Source organism: Triturus cristatus, chromosome 6, assembly GCF_964204655.1.
Source record: "Triturus cristatus chromosome 6, aTriCri1.1, whole genome shotgun sequence".
In the NCBI taxonomy this organism is placed as follows: domain Eukaryota; kingdom Metazoa; phylum Chordata; class Amphibia; order Caudata; family Salamandridae; genus Triturus; species Triturus cristatus.
In genome coordinates, this window is record NC_140589.1 from 820,585,357 (window position 1) to 820,607,703 (window position 22,347).

Below are 22,347 nucleotides of genomic sequence, written 5' to 3' on the forward strand. Positions count from 1 at the left end.
TTTGGGGTTATCAACATTCCCATCCAAGCCCCCCAGCTCCCACAATACGCAATAGATAAGCAAAATACGGAGTACAACGCTATGGAGGACTCGGATGAGGTCCCCAATCCCGTCTCCCATGCAAAGTACTCATTTATCCCCCTGGTACAGTATACGAACAATGTTCACCCCACTCACTGGTCACCATCCGCCATCTCCACGTTTGGCGCGTTCAGCTCATCGTCCGTCCCAGCCACAGTCCTGTGCGCTCGCTTGTATTGCTTGAGAAACTCCTCCACCTGCTGAGGGTTCGTAAAAAAATTTTGTCGTCCCTGGTACGTGACCCGCAGCCTAGCCGGGTAGAGTAAAGCGTAGTCCAGTTGCAAGTTCTGCAGTTTGGCCTTCACAGCTAGAAATTTCCTGCGCTCCTCTTGGACCATAGGAGTGAAATCCGGGTACAGAGTAAAGGAATTTCCATCATAAGACAGGGCGCGCGTGCTGCGCGCTGCCTTCAGGGCCGCGTCTCGATCCCGATAATTCAGAAGCCGGGCAATGATTGGCCTAGGGGTCGCACCCGGCTTCGGACGAGGGCCCAGGACACGATGCGCCCGTTCCACTATAAATTGGGAGGAAAAAACGTCAGGACCAATCGCCGCAAGCAACATCTTTTCTACGTACTACTCCATTTTGCCCACATTTGTCGTCTCCGGAATCCCTACTATGCGCACGTTATTGCGCCTGCTTCTTGCCTCCAAATCCTCGTTCTTGGCCGCGATAACTTGCAGTAGGTTATCCATCCTGGAGAGCTGTGAAGTGTGCTGTGTCACCGTGTCCTCCGAATCCGATATCCGCTGCTCGGCTCCCTTCAGGCGTTCCTCATGAGCATCCAATTTGTGCACCACCGCATCCATACGCGACGACATCCGATCTACTTTGTCAGCAATCGTCGCAAACCCCTGGCGCATCTCTCGTAGCACATCTTGTAGGTTAGCCGCCGCTTCCGGGGAATCCCCCGTAGCCCCACTCGCACCATCCGGGCCGCGCATCACCTCAACATCTTTGGTTGCCTTCTTGCTGGAATCAAACGTGAGCTTGGGCTGTCTCGCGTCCGTTCTGCCCATGTTGAACGGTAGACCGTGCAGTATAGCGCTCCAGGACAAGGGGCTCTCCAAGATGCCCCAGCCAGCAGACCCAAAACGTTACAGGCAGCCGGGGGTAGCAAGGGGGGGAGAGGACGCCCCGACGGAAGGCAGGCCCCCAGTGCGACCCCACTCCCAGGCCCACGCTCCTCAGGGCAGACATCGCCACTGTCACCAGTCGATGTCACCAGCGCTCGGGGGGTAGCGCACTCCTCCTTCACCAGCAATACGTGCAACTGGATTGCACCCGCCGCATCAGCAGTAATGGCGCCAAGTCCCACCAGTATCCCCCCAGCGTCAACAGCCAGCTTCAGCAGATCCTTGCACGCTCCTCACCACAAGAAAGCCACGTGCAGTCCGCCCGGCTCTTTAGACCTCTCCACAGAGTCCCATCCCAGGGCACAGAATCACAGTCGCCAGCACACTAGCCAGTCCGCGGACCGAGGCCCAAGGCTCCCTGCCACCACACATGTAAGTGCGCCAGGCCCGGTCGCGCCGCTCGGACCGTGGGATCTTCGTTACCTCAGTGCCGCTCCCGCTCAGTTCACTGCACTATGGGCTCCACGGTCCCAGTCCGAGGGCACCAGCCCCAACACAGCACTCCAACGTCGGCGGTGATAGGGGAAGAAGCCAACGAGTCCCCGATGCTCGCCGACCTGCAGAGCACCAGACCTCCGCGCAGCTGCGCCTCCCACACTCCGCCGATAGCTTCCTGCGGCAGCCTGGCCCCCGCGGCCCTCGGTCCCTCAGCCTCCGGCCCTGCGCTCGCACACAGTCCGCGTTGGGGGGGTGTAGCCCCTCCGCCCCCACCCCCAGCAGTGCCACCGCAAGAGGCTCAGCGCTCCGTACGCCACACCGGCGTGGCCCTTCCAGAGGCGTCCCGCTGCACCCCCCAGCCAATGGCCTGCTTCCGATGCCTCAGCCGCGGTCTCAACCAGGAGCGGCAGCCCGCCAGCATCTCCACGTCAGCCAGCCGCTCTGTCCGCCAGGGCTTTCGAGACGTCGTTCTCCCACTGCGGACCTGCAATACCGCTCACACTTGGACAGCCTGCACCGGGAGCCACACTCAGTCGCCGTGTGCGACTACAGCACCCACACCTGCCGTTTTAGGATAACGGAACGGATAAATGCCGCCGGACTGCCGGAGCCCTACACGAAGGCAGCCATTCGCTAGTGCGCCACCTAGCGCCCCCCTGCTCTAATGCTATATACCAAGCATGAGAGCAGCGCTTGGATTGGCCTGAGTAGGCTGGCCTGACGTTTGCTCAAGGCACAGGGAGCCTGTGCCTGTTCTCCACCCAGCCGTGCAACACACCTCGGTTGGAGAAATGTAAATGCGCATGTCGGTTTGGCCGACCTAAAACGGCCGGCCAAACTGACATTCACACTTACAGTACCCATCACTCCTCCTCACTGCCATGGCCTGACATCAACAGCCCGCCTCGCCCTAGATTCCATGGCTCAGTCAGTGAAAAATAAAATGATAATACTGTTTTATTATCATTTTTGCTGACTGACTCGGAGCAGTGGAGAGACCATCCTCCGCCATAATGGAGGAGCGCACCTGTTCAATGTGCTGTATTTTTTGCCTTCTGCTCGCCAAACTTTGACTACTTCAGGTTAGAGTTTGGGCTTCCTTCTGATTGCCCTCAGTTTTCCTCATGGAGGTAGTAACGGAAGCTACTGGTCCCATCTCCTCCAGCTTACAAGTTATGTTGTTGCACCTGAAGGCTTTGTCTGCTAAAAACAAAAAGTCCGGATGAAACACTGGCTAAAAAAACGAATACTGGTTTACATACACAATCCCCACATGATATTTCCCCCAACACACATCAGGTGCAGTATTTACATCCTCCCCCCGGAGTTACTGATGCCTCTAGTGTTGGTAACGCTAATCGGAGGTGGGATAAGGGCTGATTTACAGGCCACTTGTAAGATTTACAAACATTTTCACTGGGTTTGCGTTACAAAATTTAGTAAAACCTGTGCGCATTTTTTCCCATTTATTTTCTAGTTAGGTGCGTGACACAGGCCCCTCTAACCCCTGCAGATCAGGGGGGTGGAGGGGGTCCTAACTCTCCATGGGCCCTCAAATCCTTGAGGGGGCCACATTCAGCTCAATACAAATACCAATAAATATATGTAAGATATGAGAGACCCAGGGTCCCTTCTTCATATATTGCAGGGGGGCCCATCCTTTTGTGTTAAGCTCCTGTTTCCGGCGCAAAACTTACTTTGTCCTGGAAAGGTGCCTGAAAATAATGCAGAAGAGCACAAAGTTCTGCTTTACATTAATCTGCATCAAGAGGGCATTCCATCGGTGGTACATGGGCATTCCTGTGCAACCATCCATGGTTTTGATGCAAAGATAGGGCTTTTCACCAAAAATTAAGGCCACTTGAAAGTAGGAATTAAAAAGGAGAAATGCTTTTATTTCTCCTAACTTTCCCCGCTTTACACATGTGCTGCTCTTTACAGCTCACATCTGATGTGGAGAAAGTTTTAATGGTTGTCTAAGCATAGTATTTTCTACTGCAAAAAGCAGTGGTGGCTGCCATTTACCGAGGGCAGTGAGGTGTGGTGGGGGGAGGGGGAACGCAAAAAAAAAAGACTAAAAATAAAACACTTACCTTGAGGCGTGATGCGACGTCCTCCTCTACTGGTCAGCAATCTTCCACGGGACCCATCTAACTCCCCTAACCAATCCTGCCGCTCGTTTCACCAGCATAAGAGCAGCACCAGGATTGGTTGGAGTGGCCTCACTCAGCGCTCTCAGGAGCACTCGAGGCCTGTGCTTGCTCTAACCCAGCTGTCTAAGACAGCTAGGTTAAAGAACTTTGAAATGCACATGTCCCAAGACGGCCGGCCAGCCAAAGAGACATGCACATTTTAAAGGACATAGCTCCCTGCTGCTGCCACTCAACAGCATTGTTCCCGCCCCGTCCTATCACTCAGTTCAGGACGGGTCGGTTCCAGAAAAATAAAATGGTATTAATAAACGTTATTACCATTTTATTTTTCAGCTCTGGCCTGTGGGGCGACGCTCCTCTGCTCAAACGGAGGAGCCGCCCCTGTGCAAAGGTATATTTCCAGTACAAAATCTATGCTAGACTCAAGCAGACATCTTCGCACTATCGCGCAAAGGTGTATGGGTGGCAATCGGCAGGGTAATTGTGCACCAGCATTGGGAGAAGGCAGGATTGCGGCATATCTTGGTAGATATAACGCCTTCATGCTCTCTCCCTCCCGGTCACGCAACGTAGCACAGCAGCTTTGGGTGCTGCGCTGCGTGACAGTTTTGTAATTCTGGGCTTATGTGCATTAAGCAAATAAATATAGCAATCTAGGTATAACTTGGATGTGGCATATTGCGTGACATGTCAGAGGTATCTTTAGGACGCAAACCATCTAGGGAGCAGCCTGTCTACTGAGACTTTTTGGTAGTTATGCAACCTGTTATTAGTTACCAGAGACAGTTCAGTATGCACTGTGTGCCACACAAGGGATCACAGTTATTATTAAACTGCACATGCTGGTGTCCTAATCTCATGGTTTGATGAATTGACTTAGCGCCAAGAAGCTTCGCAATGGTCATAAACTTGACACAACAAACTGAAGGATATTATTCAATATATGCTTTAATTATGTTTAAAAATAGTACGCAGAGTGTTTTGCGTTTCTAATTCATACGTTCTTCTATGCAGGGAATTCATATCTTTCATAGCTACCTTGTGCGCCTAGAGTCCTTTATTTTAAAGATGAATATAATTACATACTCATTCCTTAGGCCAGTCCACAGAGGTTGGCGTGGAAAAGAATCCATATGCTTTTAATGCCAGACTGTGAGGTATCCAGGCAGGTGATCAGAGGGGAACCCCCTAACCTGCCCATAACTGATGATTTAAGAAGGCAGTAGCAGTACGTAATAAAAATATTTGCAAGGGAGCAAGCAGAGCATGTCGGTTATAACCTACAGAATTTTCACATTAGGGCTGTGGCTCTCTGCCCACAAAAATATTTGTTGAATGTTACTTGAGGGCTCCTACACTCACGAGGAGTTTCTCAGCATATGGCAGTCATTAAACGGCTGTTCCCAGATGTTGTATTTCTATGGGAGATTTGGATCAATGCACAATTCTATAATAAAAACCCAGTCCTCAAGGCCTAGAGTCAAATCATATGTAATATTTGTAGACAACAGTCAAAAGTGTATCCATAAAAACGCAGGTACTGCACAATAAAAATGTATTGGGATTAACTCAGTGGTATTGTGTGTTGACATGCTCCAATGGCACGCAGACATTTTGTTGTGGAGCAAGCAACAGATGTGTGCACAACATCTGCGGGAAAGGATACCCTGGTAACGTGACATCAGGCTCCCGCTTCCTGAGGCGGTAGCCATATTTCTCTACTTATCCATCAGCATTGCAGTCCACATCTGTAATGTATATGCACACACAATGAACTACTTGCGGCAAACATACACGCACACATTAAGGGCATTTCCTCGACTTCCAGTTAACGTAGATTGAATAAACCAAACCAAGTCTGTCCGCCTAACTTAAAACCAGAGACTATGTGTACTTCTGTAAATGTCTTTATATGTTTCTGCATCAGATCAGTAAATGCTTCTGTTCCACTGTCTAGACAGAACCTTGCAGAGGTTTCCCTTTCCCCAAGAATATCAATAAAATATGTTCAGAAATGCAAATATTTGAGGACCTTTGTGAACTTTATCTGGACCTCAGACGGTGAACAACAATCTTTCGGAGCCATTTGAACTATGTCTCTGGTGTACCTTCTCTGCTTAAGAGACACCCTGGCACAGATAGTGAGTTTGGAGGGTACTCTGCCCATCAGGGTAACAGAGGTCATTATGTCTGCTACCTTGATGGACAGACGACCGCCATATTTAGAGATCACCGCCAGCTCAGAGGTGATCTCTGTGCCTTCAGAGGCACCTCAGTGGTTCCCATGAACGTACAGAACGTTTGGTGCAGAGACACCGCTCTCCAAACCTTTTTGGTTTTCAAAAACAAACTCCCACTTTTGGTATTCAAAAGCAAAGAACTAATTACTCTCACATCCTGGGAGTCTTCTCCCAGGATATGGGATCAAGTTTTTTTTCTGTCGGGATGGGTCCGTTTTTTTCGTGCAGTAATGGACAGGAAAAAGAAACACAGCAGACTATCTGCTCTAAATAGGACGGGACGTCTGATGTCCTTAAACTGGGGTGGTGTAGTGAGCAAAAGAAAGATGGATTTAACCCAGATCTCTCGACCGGGAGTGAATGGTTGACTCGTTCAGCATTCCGTCCATCATTTGTTGCTGCGGCATTTTTCACCTTAAGTGGGATGGGTATGGCCAGATGTGGTTCCCTTGCTGCTGTGTCACTGGATTTAAGCTAGCCTGGCTGATGAGGGGTGCCACACTGAAACCAGTCCCAGGATGCTTTTTTCCAGTCCAGTTAGGACACGGCTTATCAGTTCAGGCTGGACTGTTCCATGAGGAGCAGGGTCAAGACTGATATGTATATGGATGGGTCCAAACTGGGGTGGAGTAGTAATACAAAGAACGATGGATTAAGCTCACATCTCTTGACTGGGGGTAAATGTTAAGTTTATTCAGCATTCTGTCCGTCATTTGTTGCGGCTTTGTCCTCACTCCAACGGCCCCTACACCATCAGTCTGTCTGAGTAAGATTTCTGAAGGCAGAGCCACCAACTAGGAAGAGGGTTTCTAAAGCAATTGTAGGTACCACAGGAAAGCTAAAATGGAAAAGGAAATATTTTTTTTGTGGTTTTTTTTAAATATTTTTTTTTTTTTTTTAATTGAAATTCTTGTGTCAGAGTTACAATTTAACAATAACATAAGTTGGCAGACAGAGAAAAAAGATAAAAATGGCATAAACAGAAAAAAAAGGGAAAATAATAATAATTGCATAAGTTGACAAGCAAGAAATTAGAAATACAGAGTAACATAAAAATTTTTTTTTACAAAATGCAGAACTCGACCATTAGTCAAAGTAAAGACTCCAAATTCTATTGAACTTCATAATCCCACCTATTCGCTGTGCATATCGCATTTCAGTCTTTCTAATATTCCTAATTTTTTGGAGCCAGGCATTAAAAAGGGGGACTTGGGTTGACTTCCAGTTCTGCAGCACCAATGACCTTGCCACTGCAATGAATAATAGTTTGACAATCTGTTCTGTCAAGCCAAGATCGGAATCGTATCCATACAATATTAATTTAGCATTATACGTAATCAGAATCCCGCAATACTTTTGCAAATATTCGAATATTTCATTCCAGAAAGGCATAATTTTAACACAGTAAGCTATAGTGTGGGACCAGTTTGCGGGAGTATATTGATGACATCTAAAACAGGTGGCAGTGGTATTAGTGAACATTTTAGCAATGGCAGCAGGAGTACGATACAGGAGCCATTTACTGAAGAATAGCATTCTTCTCCAATTAGATCCTCGAAGAACACTAAAATTCAGTTTATTAATACTTTTCCAGGTATTAATGGTAAGTACGTAATTCTCCTGTTCTTGCCATTTTTTAATTGCTTTTTGGCTAAGATCATCCTCAATATATTGTGCTAAGAAGCGTTTCCATACCCCTGGCTTCCGTGTCCTACAAGTCGTAAACAAATCATCCCATAGCTGATTGGAGGAACAAATGCTTACTGGCTCCACTTGTACCAACGTTTTAAAGATTGAAACATACGAGCCAAGTAACATGAAATTCCCTGGAATAATAAGTTGCATCTCTCCAGGTAGCAGCCATATCCCCTCCCTTAAGAAATCTGACAAAGAATGAAATCCCAGACGCGCCCATTGTAGTGCGATGTCAACTCCAATTTTCGTTTCCCCAAAAAAGGAGAGCATTTCTTAAGGGGGTTCTAATATTATATTGCGGGAGAGAATATCTTTTAAGAAAGACATCACGACGCTTGAAAAACCAAAGCGGTACAAAAGGGGGTGGTCACCACCCCCTTTTGTACCGCTTTGTTCGCCATAAGTTGGCAGGGAATGCTCAGACGTGAGTCCCTTGCTCACTTTGCCACTGGATTCAAGCAAGCCTGGCTGAAGACGGCTGAAATGCCAGAAACCGGTCCTAGGAAGCTTGTTTCCGGTCCAGGGAAGGCATGGCTTGGCAGTTCGGGCTGGACTGTTCCCATGAGGCACAGGGTCAGACTGATTTGCATATGGCCATGTCTGAACTGGGGTGGCAGAGTGGGCTAAAGAACGGTGATGGATCAAACCCAGATCTGTTGACTGGGTGTGAGTGTTTGATTGGTTCTGATGCTCCGTCCATCACCACCCCCTTTTGTACTGCTTTGTTCGCCATAAGTTGGCAGGGAATGCTCAGACGTGAGTCCCTTGCTCACTTTGCCACTGGATTCAAGCAAGCCTGGCTGAAGACGGCTGAAATGCCAGAAACCGGTCCTAGGAAGCTTGTTTCCGGTCCAGGGAAGGCATGGCTTGGCAGTTCGGGCTGGACTGTTCCCATGAGGCACAGGGTCAGACTGATTTGCATATGGCCATGTCTGAACTGGGGTGGCAGAGTGGGCTAAAGAACGGTGATGGATCAAACCCAGATCTGTTGACTGGGTGTGAGTGTTTGATTGGTTCTGATGCTCCGTCCATCACCACCCCCTTTTGTACCGCTTTGTTCGCCATAAGTTGGCAGGGAATGCTCAGACGTGAGTCCCTTGCTCACTTTGCCACTGGATTCAAGCAAGCCTGGCTGAAGACGGCTGAAATGCCAGAAACCGGTCCTAGGAAGCTTGTTTCCGGTCCAGGGAAGGCATGGCTTGGCAGTTCGGGCTGGACTGTTCCCATGAGGCACAGGGTCAGACTGATTTGCATATGGCCATGTCTGAACTGGGGTGGCAGAGTGGGCTAAAGAACGGTGATGGATCAAACCCAGATCTGTTGACTGGGTGTGAGTGTTTGATTGGTTCTGATGCTCCGTCCATCACCACCCCCTTTTGTACCACTTTGTTCGCCATAAGTTGGCAGGGAATGCTCAGACGTGAGTCCCTTGCTCACTTTGCCACTGGATTCAAGCAAGCCTGGCTGAAGACGGCTGAAATGCCAGAAACCGGTCCTAGGAAGCTTGTTTCCGGTCCAGGGAAGGCATGGCTTGGCAGTTCGGGCTGGACTGTTCCCATGAGGCACAGGGTCAGACTGATTTGCATATGGCCATGTCTGAACTGGGGTGGCAGAGTGGGCTAAAGAACGGTGATGGATCAAACCCAGATCTGTTGACTGGGTGTGGGTGTTTGGCTGGTTCTGATGCTCCGTCCATCACCACCCCCTTTTGTACCGCTTGAAAAACCAAAGCATCGTCTTGTATCGAGTAAGTTTCGGTAATTTGGGAATATGTAGCGGAGAAGGGATCTGAACCTCATGGCAAATTCTATCAAAGAAAAAATTAATAAACACAGTTGGGGTCTGCATTCCAGATTTGAACCGCTCTAAATATTGGGCAAAATATGCACTATAGTATTCTTTAACATTAGGTACGGCTACACCTCCCAATTCCGTATCGGCGTAAAGAATCCGCATTGCTATCCTAGGACTTTTTTTTGCCCATATAAAACCTGAAAACAGTGATTGCACTTTTGAGAAAAAGCCACTGGGCAAAAAACAGGGAATAGCAGAAAATAAAAAATTAAATAACGGAAGAATAGACATTTTTATGAGTGCCACCCGCCCCAGAATAGAAAATGGCAACAAGTCCCATCGACTAAATAAGGATTGAACCTTGCGTAGAAGAGGGTCAAAATTCAACCTAACTAAATCGGAAACCGAAACAGAATACATAACTCCTAAATACCGCTTCGGTCTTGAATTAATAGAGCCGAGTAAATCAGTATGTAGCTCAACCTCACTCCCACCACAACAAACTAATATTTCAGTTTTTTTTTTATTAATTCGGTAGCCACCCAGATGTTCGAATTCTTCAAAAAGCTGAAGAGCGGCAGTTTGAGATTGAATATCCGACTTGATCAGTAGCAAAATATCATCGGCATATAGTTTGATTTTTGCCATAGAAGGAATAGGAGGAGAGATATTTGCGGATTCACGAATAGCTGTGGCTAATGGTTCAATTAAGAATGCAAAGAGAATAGGGGACAAGGGGCAGCCTTGCCTGGTGCCCTGTTGAACCGATACTTTACCAACCATAACTGAATTAATAATTATGTTGGCTTTGGCACCCGTGTACATATTCTGAATTAAACTAATGATCTGTGGAGGAATACCAAAGTGCTTTAAAATAACAAATAAAGTAGTCCATACCACCAAATCAAAAGCTTTTTCCGCGTCTAATAATAGAATTAAAGCAGATATTTTGTTTGTCTGAAAATAGTCTAAAGCCTCAGTAAGAAAATGTGTATTAGTAGCTAATTGTCGGCCTGCCACGAAGCCATTCTGATCCAGGTGAATAAGATCCTTAGCAATATGATTAAAACGTATTGATAATAATTTAGTAAGGATCTTATAATCAGTATTGAGTAATGTGATTGGCCTACATGAGTTGGGATCTTTGGGATCTTTGCCTTTTTTGAGAAAACTAACAACTGTGCCCTCCCCGAAAGAATCTGGAACTTGCCCACCCATTAACATATAATTAACTAATTGTAATAATAAATCAGCAAAGGCACAAAAGAAAACCTTAAAAAATTCAGCGGGGAGGCCATCCGGGCCACAGGCCTTGCCAATTGGGAGGTTCTTTACCACTAATTCCAGCTCTGACTTTGAGAATAAGCGCATCATTGCTCCACTGTCTGCTTGGGATAGGGAAGGCATATCATATCTCGCCAAAAAATTAAAGAGCCTAGAATGGTCTATTTCCTGATGATGACTATATATCTGTTTATAGTGAGAGAGCATTATAGTACCAATGACATCGGGCTGTGATGTGTCTATCAAAGTGGTAGGAGACTTCAAAATACGAATTGAATTTGCAGCGGCTTGCTCCTTAGCCTGCCACGCAAGGAGTTTGCCTGAAAAATTACTCTCGTCGTAACTCCTTTGAGATTGTATAAGAAATTGCTGTTCACTCTGTGTAGCAAAAAGCGTGCTAAGTTCGCGTTTGGCCTCGTTTAATTTTTTTTGCGAGAGACTAGAAAAATTAGATTGTCGAAGCCGAGTTAGTGAGCAAATTCTTAGATAGAGTAAAGTCCTAGTTTGTTTTATAATACGCCATTCTTCTGCGTCTTTACCGATGATGATACCACGAATAAAGGCTTTTAGTGAGTCCCAAATGATATGTAGTGAAGCCGTGTATAGATTACGAGCAATGAAATCATCAATTTCCGATTTTAAAAAGGAAACCCAATTACTATCTTGTAGGTGCATTTTATTAAATATCCATCTCTTGGAGGGCCTAATTTCTTCACCTACTTTAAACTCGATTACCAGCATTGCGTGATCCGAAAAGCCATTATGCAAAAATTTCTGATATGAAAATTTAATGAACTAGAGGCCAAAAAAGAATCAATACGAGAGGAGGATCTATGTCTTCCCGACCAAGAAGTAAATTCTTGTTTATGAGGAAATTTTAATCGCCATGGATCACAGAGATCGAGTAAGGCGGAGTTCTTCATAATAGACCTTAATGACTTTGGTTTAGATTGTTTCTTTAAATAACCAGTAGAATCTAGTTTTATATCAATAAGAATATTAAAATCCCCGCCTATAACTATATCTCCTCTAACCAATAGTAGTGATTGAAATAACTCCTCGTAGATGGGGGCACGATCTTCCACTGGGGCATAATAGCTAACAAAGGTAATCGGCCTATTCCTGTCTTTTATTACGCAAGTAGCCCAACACCACCGCCCTGCTCCTCCATCTTCAAACTGAATAATTTCTGCACCTAAATTACGATTAATAAAAAGCGCAACTCCCCGTTGAGATTTTTGAGCACATGAGAACCCACGATATGAAGACCAATTTTTAAACATGGAAAAAGAGTTGATTTTATCCACGGAAATATGAGTTTCTTGCAGCATCACCACTGCTGGGCGCTCTGTTTTAATCCAAAGCTCGATAGTGCGCATTTTTTTTTTATTATTCAATCCATTAACATTGAAAGAAATAACTCTAACCCCTCCAATAGACATTAATTATTAAGAGTAACTTCTTGCTAACATATTTTTCAGCACAAACCACAAGAATTTCCATTTTCCATTTTTGCCCCCCACCACCCCTGCCCCACCCAGGTGCTCTCCCCTCCACCCAAGTGCTAGCCCCCCTAACCCTAGTCCCGTGGCCCTGTACTACACCTATATCTCCCTCCCACGCTGGCCACATGGCACTAACCCCTCTCATAAGGGCACCTTGGTGGTGCGCCCTGTTCCCCATGACCCCTAGTTCCCACCCGCAACCCCCCTCCCCCAATGCACAGAGAAAGGAGAAAAAGAAGTAAAAGAAGAAAAGAAAGGAAAGGAAAATCTTCAGTAGCCATTAAAGCAAATCAGATCGCAATCCAGCATTAGCCTAGCCCTGGACCAACTTATCAGGCATCTCACGTGCCTCATCAACATCAGTAAACAGGTAAAATTTACCCTTAATCAGAACTTTTAACTTTGATTGCTGTGCAATCGATGCTTGAGCACCTTTATCCTTAAATAGCTGGAGAATCTTTACAAAGTCTTTTCTCCGTCTAGCAGCAGCAGCTGACATGTCAGAGAAAATCCGACACTTGGTAGTAGGATTGACGTGAAATTGTCTTTGCTTGAAGGCCTGTGATAGGATCATTTCTTTAACCCGAACATCTGCAAAATTGACAATAATAGTTCGAGGAAACGGAGAGTTGGGGAATGGACGAGCTGGAACTCGATGCGCCCTAGTGATTGTTAAGTCACCCTTAAACTCAGGAACAACCTCTCGAGACAAAAAAGAAGAGATCCATTTCATCATATCCGTACCTGCGACAGTCTCAATATTCTCCGGTACGCCAACTATTCGAAGATTTGACCTTCTGTTATAATTTTCTAACTCGTCCAGCTTGGATTCGAAAGCTTTTGAAAATTTAGAAGCAGTGGTGATTTCTTTCTGCATAATCATCAGATTGTCCTCCACCCTGGAAATTCTGGTCTCAGACTCAAGCAATCGATTTGAGAATGAAGCCATCGAGTCTTCAATTTTGTCCAGACGCTTACATATTGCTTCCATTTCCATCTTTTGAGATTGCTTCATCTCTCGGATTTCTTGCAGAATCAAATTCAACATATCCTTAACTGAGATCTGAAAATCCCCAGTAGTCTCGGTGTCAATCCCCATGATCGAGCTCTGAGGCAAGGTAACTCCACTGGAGACAAACGTAGAAGTACAACTGGGGAGAGTGGAGAAATCTTTATCACTGAGAGATCTGGCTCCTGGGTCCAAGGGCGGAAGGTCTGTTAAGCTTGGACCACCAATTGAAGAAGAGTTTTCGATGGAGGGAATGATGATTGGAGAAGTAAAGAGGGTGGAACCCCCTGATAGTGCAACACGGGTACCAGCAGTATTAGTAGGGACAGATATTGCTCCTTTTCGCTGAAATAACGGGAATTGTTTAGAAGCCTTAAGAGCAGAGACTGACGTAAGGTCCTTAGACACCTGTGAATCGAGTAAGGCCACTGAATTAGAACTCGGAGTTGTCTCAGATACTTTGGCTTCTGAGCCCAGTAGAGGCATATCCATTCCCTCCAGAGATGGCACCATTACCTCCTTTACCACATTGACAGCGGATTTGCAAGGATTCTGGAGATGAACCTGAGTCGGACTGGTGCCCACGAGGCCGTCCTCACCTTCTCCGGAACTCTCAGAATTTTCAACAGAGGAGGTTTCTCTCTCCGCGACTGACCCAGCCCGCCTGGCCCTTTCGGAGTTTTCCTTTAATTGCTGGCGTCGTATTTTAGCCTTAGCCCTGGCCGTCAATTGCTTGCCCATTATTGAGACCGGTGACAACGTGATATCTCTTCAGCCTCCAATATAGCTGACAGAAATACTACGAGTTGTAATAGAAGCAAACCCAATCTAACAAAGATTGCTAGAACCGAGAGTTTAGCCCACACAGCGGCTGCAGCACAAGTTATTAGGCTGCGACAGCGGGGAAAACAGCTCAAATCGACTGGATTGACACCTCGCTCTGTCCGAGTAATAAGGTACGTAGGGAAAGTCAGCAATCAGCGCTTAAATCCCTGCTGTAGGAATGACTCCACATTTCCGTTTCCACAATCCATCACACAATGAATGCTGGGACTTGTAGTCTAAACATGCCGCCCATGCTTCAGCTATGACAAGCGACTGCAAAAGCCAACACCAATCTTCATGAAGAGGTGAATACAATGCTGAAAAAAACCTGCCACAGCGGCGGAGGCAGAGGAAATCTCTTACCAAAGTCAGTGAAAGTAACAGCATCAACAGCACTCCCTGAAAGAAGTATGAGCCTCAGCATTATTATGAGAGGCAGACCATCACGCCGATAGCTTCTGCGCAGAGACGAACTTCAGAGCAACTTCACTGCTGATTACAAGGGAACGGAACCAACGCAGAAATTCTCCTTAGAATAGCACAGGCCTCGACGTTGAGAGGAGAGAGAAAACTCTCTGACCGCCACCGCTGCTGCAAACGCCGCCATCCGCCATCAGCCGCATGAAGGGAGAGGGAGGGGCAAGGGAACCAGGTGCAGGTGCTACGTGGAGGCGTGGAACTCCACCGTAGCGAGGATAATAGTCGTTGGCATTATGGAAAAGGAAATATTGCACAAAAAAAATCAAGTACAATCACACCGACTTTTATGCTCATTCCTTAAGATTCTCCTTAAAAGACTGAAACCCTCAGCAATTCTCAAAATCAAACTATTTTATTTTCTTGCAATGGATCATAATTGGAATTTTATACTAACAAGGAGTGATAAATATAATAACTTCCATTGAAATAAGGAGATTAGTAACTAAAATGTATTAAACCAGGTCTGTCTACTTGTTCTCACTTAAAATGTTCCCTTCTCGTGAATTCAATTTCCTGGCGTCAACATTTGTGGCGGGATCAATCAAAATCAAATGCCAACTCTAGATTAAAGAGCTATTTTCAACGTTTTATAGCCTGGTTTTCTTAAAGCATCTGACTATAACATCTGATTGGCCTGTTAAATAGGGTGACTTGAGCATAAATCATCAATATGAATTTTTGTATTTTAACCATGCACCTTATTGCGTTGGACTCGGCTGAGCCAAGTTAGATTTTAATTTATGCAAGGTAGGCGTTCCGTGTGAAACGCCTACTGTAATACGCCGCAGTGGTATTTACACTTTTATTTTGCCACTTGGGGCCGCTGCGCTGCCATTGTGTCTCAATCCTTACGCCTGCTAAACCCAGACTTAGGGATGATGCATTGGCTGTGCCCAGGGGACCATGCCAGCTGTAGTGACTTGATTGCAATATGCAATCAAGTCACAAGGTAAGTGGGCCACAGAAAGTATGTGCACGTAATGTCACAATTTGTGACATTACGTGCTAATGTCACACATACAAGTGGGCACTATGCCCACTTGTATGCATCACATCCAGGTCCAATGCGCTTGAGCACAAGGTGACTTTGTCACCTTTTCACGCTCTAACACATTGGTTCTTATTCAATAGGCGATGCGTCAGTGAAAACTGACGCATTGCCTCTGTATTGTGATGCATTCCTGGAGTTGTATCGATTTTCCTACCAACTATGGCAATGAGCCAAAAAATCATGCAACATGGTGTGCCGTATTGTAAATACATCTATGGTGGCGCAAGGGTTTCTGCCGCAAGCGCATGTAAACTAACGCATTGCTGCTTTAACACAGTGATGTGTCCGTTTCTTGCAAATGAGGCCCTATATTTAAATGTCTTTTCATGTCATTCCAATGTGTCTTTGGTCACCACGAGAGATGCCCTGTCAAAGTAACAGCCCTCTCTATTAGGCAGGTTGCAAGATGATGATGCTCAAGGCAAGTTGAGTGTGTGTGTGCACAAGGCAAACGCAGCATGAGCTCACTTTGCACCACGTGGCATAGCCTGGTGTGATTGCGATAGGCTACCTCCTGCCACTGGAACAAACTTAGCGCTGTAGGTCCTAAACCTCAAACACAAGCAGATTTAACTGCAGCAGGGAGCGTACATGTTTAAATAATGTGCTTCAGCAGCGGATGCAGAAGAGAGAGGAGAAGTAATTAGAGCACCACACCAGGAAGCTAAGGATAAGTCAATGGAATCATCATACCACTCACTAGAGGCGGAAGACACTATGATAAGAGTAACTTAGGGGCCTATTAGTATGATGGGCGGTGGCACCACCACGATGGTGGCGGAAAATGCTTTGACCGCACGCCAGCAGCGGTCATCGCGGCCGCTATATTAGCATAGCCAAATATAGCCTATTTCCCGTCCGCCGCTGTGCGACGCGAACCGCAATCAAAGTGCGCCCGCCACCGCAGTGGTGGGAGCCAATGGAGACTCACTGCCATGCGGAATGACGTCTGGTCCGCCATACAAATCAGGATGCCCCAAACAGCCAGTCGCACCGCAGCAGAGAAACCGCCCAACCAGAGACGGCGGAAGCTCGACAGCGGAGCACGATACCAGATTCCCGGGCCCTTCCACCCAGCCCGACCGCCATGGATCCAGCTCTACACGTCTTCCCGGTGCTGTATCTAATACATCACCAGCAAATCATGGACCATCGCGGACGCCGCCACAGGTGCGTAATAACACAATCCCGCACACAACCACAACACACAACTCATGGGCTGATACAGGGTCCCTGTCCACACCAGACACACTGGTGGGGACAGGAACACATCCATAAGTGTACCCACACATGTCCTACCTGGCACCAAATCACCCCTCTGAATCCAGGTCACCAATCTACCGCGATCATTAAGTAATGTCCCGGTCACATCACCACAGCGGTGAAGACACAGAAAACCATGCGCACAATGCAGAAAGCAGGGCCAGGGCCAGGCATTGGCAGTGCACAAAGACCACAGGGCCACACCTCCACCCTCCACACACTAGGCCCCGCCCCAACATGAAGGAACATGCCATGTGCACCTCCTGTGCACCCCCATGCACAACAACAAGCTAGGTGAATCCATACCCTTCACCACACAACAAACAACTAGGGAGACAGTCACAGTAGGAGTGGCTGCAGAGGAACACACAGCACAGAAGCACAGGCCCAGGGCATCCCACACAACACCACACACATGACAAGAAAACTGAGTCCAAGCACAAAGGAAAACACACAGATAATGAACAACCACTCCACTGGACACACAGCCTGACAAGTCACACATACATACCCCACACTGACAAACAGCCACATAACAAAGACCACATACCAGCAGCAATGGAGCCCAACATATAGGAAAGCCAAAGTGAGGTGCACACAAATGGTAGGCCAAGGAGATAACCACCAAGCATATGTACATCATATGCAAGACAAGGAACAGAGAACAACACCCTTAGACCATCAAAGCACATATGGCTGGCACAGTGAGTGAAGTCAAACCACAGTCACCTCAGTGCAACAACTCAGGGAGACAGCAAGGCAACCCATGTATAGGCACAGGGATGAAAGCAAGGCCCTGAAGTCAAACTGTGAACAGCCACACATATGTATACAATTACTTCACAGGAGTATGCCAGCAGCACAACCCACAGGGCCCATTGACACACTCCATGACTGTCAAACCCAAGTAGGAATCTCCACACACCCCCCTCACACCTGCAGCACACAACACCAGTGTCAGACACACATAAGTGTGTAAATAATGCCCAGTCAATACACAGACAAACAATCACACTCCCTGGGGGTATCCACAAACATCACACATACACAGGGATGCCAGAACCAATGTCTGCACAAAAACAACAGCCAAAAACACACACAGAACCACAACAAGACCAGACATTATCTGTGCAGCAAAACTGTGGAGAGGCGATGGGAGCACAGACAGAACTGGAGTGCACAACCTCATCAGTCAGCAACAATGCACAGACAACATATCACAACACAGACAAGAAGTGCACCGTCACAGAACAACACATAGCAAACACAGCAGGACATCAGCGGATGCACACCAGGCAAGGACAAGGCAACATACACCCACAGCACTAGATGCACAACAAGCAGTGTGGGCACACAAAACATATCAGTCCCACACAGAGTAACACACCATGAACACCCACAACAACAATCAAAACAGCACACTGACAACATCACACTCAGGAAGTCAAGCAGTACCTCAGCATACACACATACATCCAACACAACACCCACAGATACACAAGTCTGGGACACAAAAGTGGAAACAACTTGACCAGAGGACTAGGCAGCACAAACAGTTGAACTGCATATGAGCAACCATGACTGCTAAACAGTACAAGAACATCACATATAACCAATTGGGAAAATGTCCTGAGTGGCACATTGCTCCTGGCCAAAGTTCTGCACCACAAAGCACAGTGTCACAGATGAAGTGATGGGGAGGCACACACACAGGCAAACAAAGGGGACAGCTGACATCAAAGTGAAGTGTTATGCACGTCAGTAGTGGACATAGTAGGAGTGTACCATACACAAATAGAGGGAGTGCAGACTCACAATGGGTAGGCATCTGAAGCACAGGGGATGGTATGACACCACACACAACATGCCATACTGGAGGCAATAAAGCACCATATGACAGCAATGCATGAGATAACACACCCACAATGTCAGCATGGATCATCAGGTCTGCACAGTGAGTACAAACAGTATCAAGACACATGGCTGCTCAACAAAACACAACACTGAATTGCCAGTCACACACACTGCATACTCACATTTGCAAAAAACAAGTAGGAGTCAGCCAGAACTGTAAGGACACACCAACACACTGCACAGTGCACAACATACAACTCGCACATGTGCACACAATCACAATCACAGGGCTGAACAATCCAAACAACAGGCAACCAACTCATGGAAGCGTGTAGTTGACAATGCAGGGGCACACACAAATCAACACTCCCGACAAAGTCACCCCCTTCACACTACACACTTCTTGACCACCCAAGTGCACACATTGAAAGTAACCAATGTGACTAGGATGACTGACCATCACAAGATGAGCATACACCTACACTACTGAGCACACATGAAAGCAAGAAAACACATACATGATGACCCTGGCCAGCCTGCCTGCAATCCTGTGGATAGAATCCCACTATGTGCTGGCAGTGCCCCCAAACCAGACATGTGTACAATATAGCCAACAAGAACAAAGAATGAATATGATAACGGTATGTAATCTAAAAACAACATCAGTGAACCCACAAATATCAGAGTCAGGAAGAACTGAAGTCCCTGTCACTCCTGTAAAAATAGAATAAGTGAGACAAGCCATTGGCTAAGTTAAAGTGGGACACAGAGCATGTGGCACAGTAAACCATATACAACACAGAAAAAACTTCATTTAGTAAGGACTCTGACAAAACTGACAACAGGAGCAACTGTCTTTATTCACATATTGCACAGATAGGCACCAAGATTAGAGAAGAGCAAGGCACAAAATGCACAGTATGTCCATGAGAAGCAGCACAGGCAAGGGGAAAACATCAAGGTCAATGGCCAGTCCAAGGTGCAGAGTATGTACATGAGAAGAGGCACAGGCAAGGGGAAAACAGCAAGGCCAGTGGCCAGTCCAAGGTGCAGAGTATGTCCATGAGAAGCTGCACAGGCAAGGGGAAAACAGCAAGGCCAGTGGCCAGTCCAAGGTGCAGAGTATGTCCATGAGAAGCTTCACTGGCAAGGGGAAAACAGCAGTGAACGACAAGGCTAGTGGGCAGGACAAAGTGCAGAGTGAGACCATGAGAAGCTGCACAGGCAAGGGGCACACAGCAGTAAATGAAAAGGCCAGTGGGCAGGACAAAGTGCAGAGTGAGTACATGAGAAGCTGCACAGGGAATGTGTACCCTGCCATGGTCAGCAACACAGTCAGGGGGGGTTACAATGGGCAGTACAGGCACCAATGTGGGAGAGAGAGGTGGGTGAGGGTGACTACCACTCAGACTTGGCTTTCAGTTGGACTGGGAGCTGGCTGTGTGTCGGGGACAGTTGGAGCACTTGACCAGGGAGATAGAGGCCCAGCTGAGGTAGAGCTATCAGTGGCTTGGGAAGCCAGAGGGCTGCTTGGACCAGGTGGTGTAGTGGCACGTGGAGGTGGAGTCATGCTGACGTGAGAGACAGTGTGGGTGGGAGATTGTGGAGGGGTGCCTTTCCACTTCTTGGGGATTTTAAATGGCTTCCCTGTTTTGGGATAAATGGGAAGTGGTGTGGACACAACAGGCACACTCACCACCAAAGTTGCATCAGGTGCATACACTGACCCTCCCTCTGGGGACGTGCTGGATCCAGCGGTACGCTTCGCCTGCCCTTGCCTTTGCCCCTCTATCCCCTGTTTCCCAGGTGTTCCCCCTTGAGTGCCCTCCTTTCCCTGCTTCACTGGGCTTGGAATGGGAGATGGGGTAGTGGGTGAATCTGCCTTTGAGCCCTTCTTATATGTATCAGTGGGCATGGAAACTCTCTGCTTGTCTTTGCAAGATGCTTTTGGGACAGGAGAGTCCTTGGCTAGGGATGCCTCTGAGGCATATGACCCTGAGGTCTGCTTCTTTGCTTTATGGGCCTTGGTGTCGGCTTTTGTCTTTGCACTCTGGGTGGCTTTAGATTTCTGTGGGAGTGGTGTCTGCGCCCTGGACCGCTTGGGCTGCTGCTGTGTGCTTAGTGCGCTGTATTGTGACCTTGACAATGGGACTGGAGCTGGACTACGAGATTGTGTCAGTTGAAGGGCTGCTGTCACTGCCGCGGACAAAGCCTGGACAGTCCGGTGCAGCCCACCCACGTCTGAATGTATGCCCTCCATGAAAGCAACCACCTATGACAATTTTTTGTCATGGTCTATGAAGGCATTGAGGAGAGCTGTCTCGCCCACACACAGCTGCGCAAAAGGTCCACAGACTCAGCACTGATGGCAGCAGGGAGGACAGGGGCAGGGACAGCAGTGCCTGGGGTGAAGGACACTCTTCCCTTCTTACTGGGGTGAACAGGGGCCGCACCAGAGGACGTGGCTGGGAGGGTGGGCACTGTTCGCTGTGTGGTGGAAGAGGAGGCAGAGTCCCCCTCCCCTGTGCCCGCCAACATGGAAGCATCACTGCTGGCATCAGATGAAGTTGAGCTTTGCGCCTCTGACTGTGATTCCTCCAGAAGACTCCTGTCCCCCTCCGATGCGCTGGTCACATCTGTGTCACTGTGCTCATGTGCAGCTGTTGTGCTTGATTCTCCACCACTGGTGTCCATCCCCTGTCCCTTCGTGACCACGGGAGATGCTGCATGAGAGAGAGAAGTAGGGTCAGTTCAGTGTCAGCAACATTACAAACATATGCAAGCAAAGCATCACTGAAGACGACTAAATCTACATGTTGCACACCACCCTGTGCAATGACATTGTGCTAACTCACTTTATTGACTCAAACAGTGCGTGTAAACAAGAAAACCAGGCATAAGTGAGCCATGTGATGACCACACAGCACAACAGCCTGCTGGTGGCTCCATTCAACCAGACACACAAATAGCTCAGAGCACACCTAGGGCCATGATGGGGGAAAGGATGAAGCCTACAACATGTTGCCACTGTCAGATCTGGATGGAGCAAGAGGGGACAACACAGATACAGACTACAACATGGCATTCCACATTGGACATGAGCCCATGCCATCCACCATGTTGTCCTTTGGGGCACAACTACTGTTGCACATTGGCGTCAGATGTCTACGCCTCACAAATCTGATGTCAGGCAATACACGCATTGATGAAAGCACACTCAGAACAGGCACACTGCTGTTCACTTCCATGGGATTTCCCAGACTACCCCAATGCAGACGATACCTGAAGCCCACGACTCAGAATGCAATGGAAATGCCCAGTACTCAAATTACATTAGGAAGTACAGGTAGGGCAAATGCATGACAGCTACACCCAGCACAGAGGCCACTCACAAGCCACTGCATCACACTACCAACATCACATAGGCCAGCGCTGGCACAGGCTGTGTACACATGCAGCCACTCACAGCCAAAGTCACCCTTCCCAGAATACTCACCCCTAGCTTGCTGCTGATGCTATTTCAAACGTGCATCCAGCTC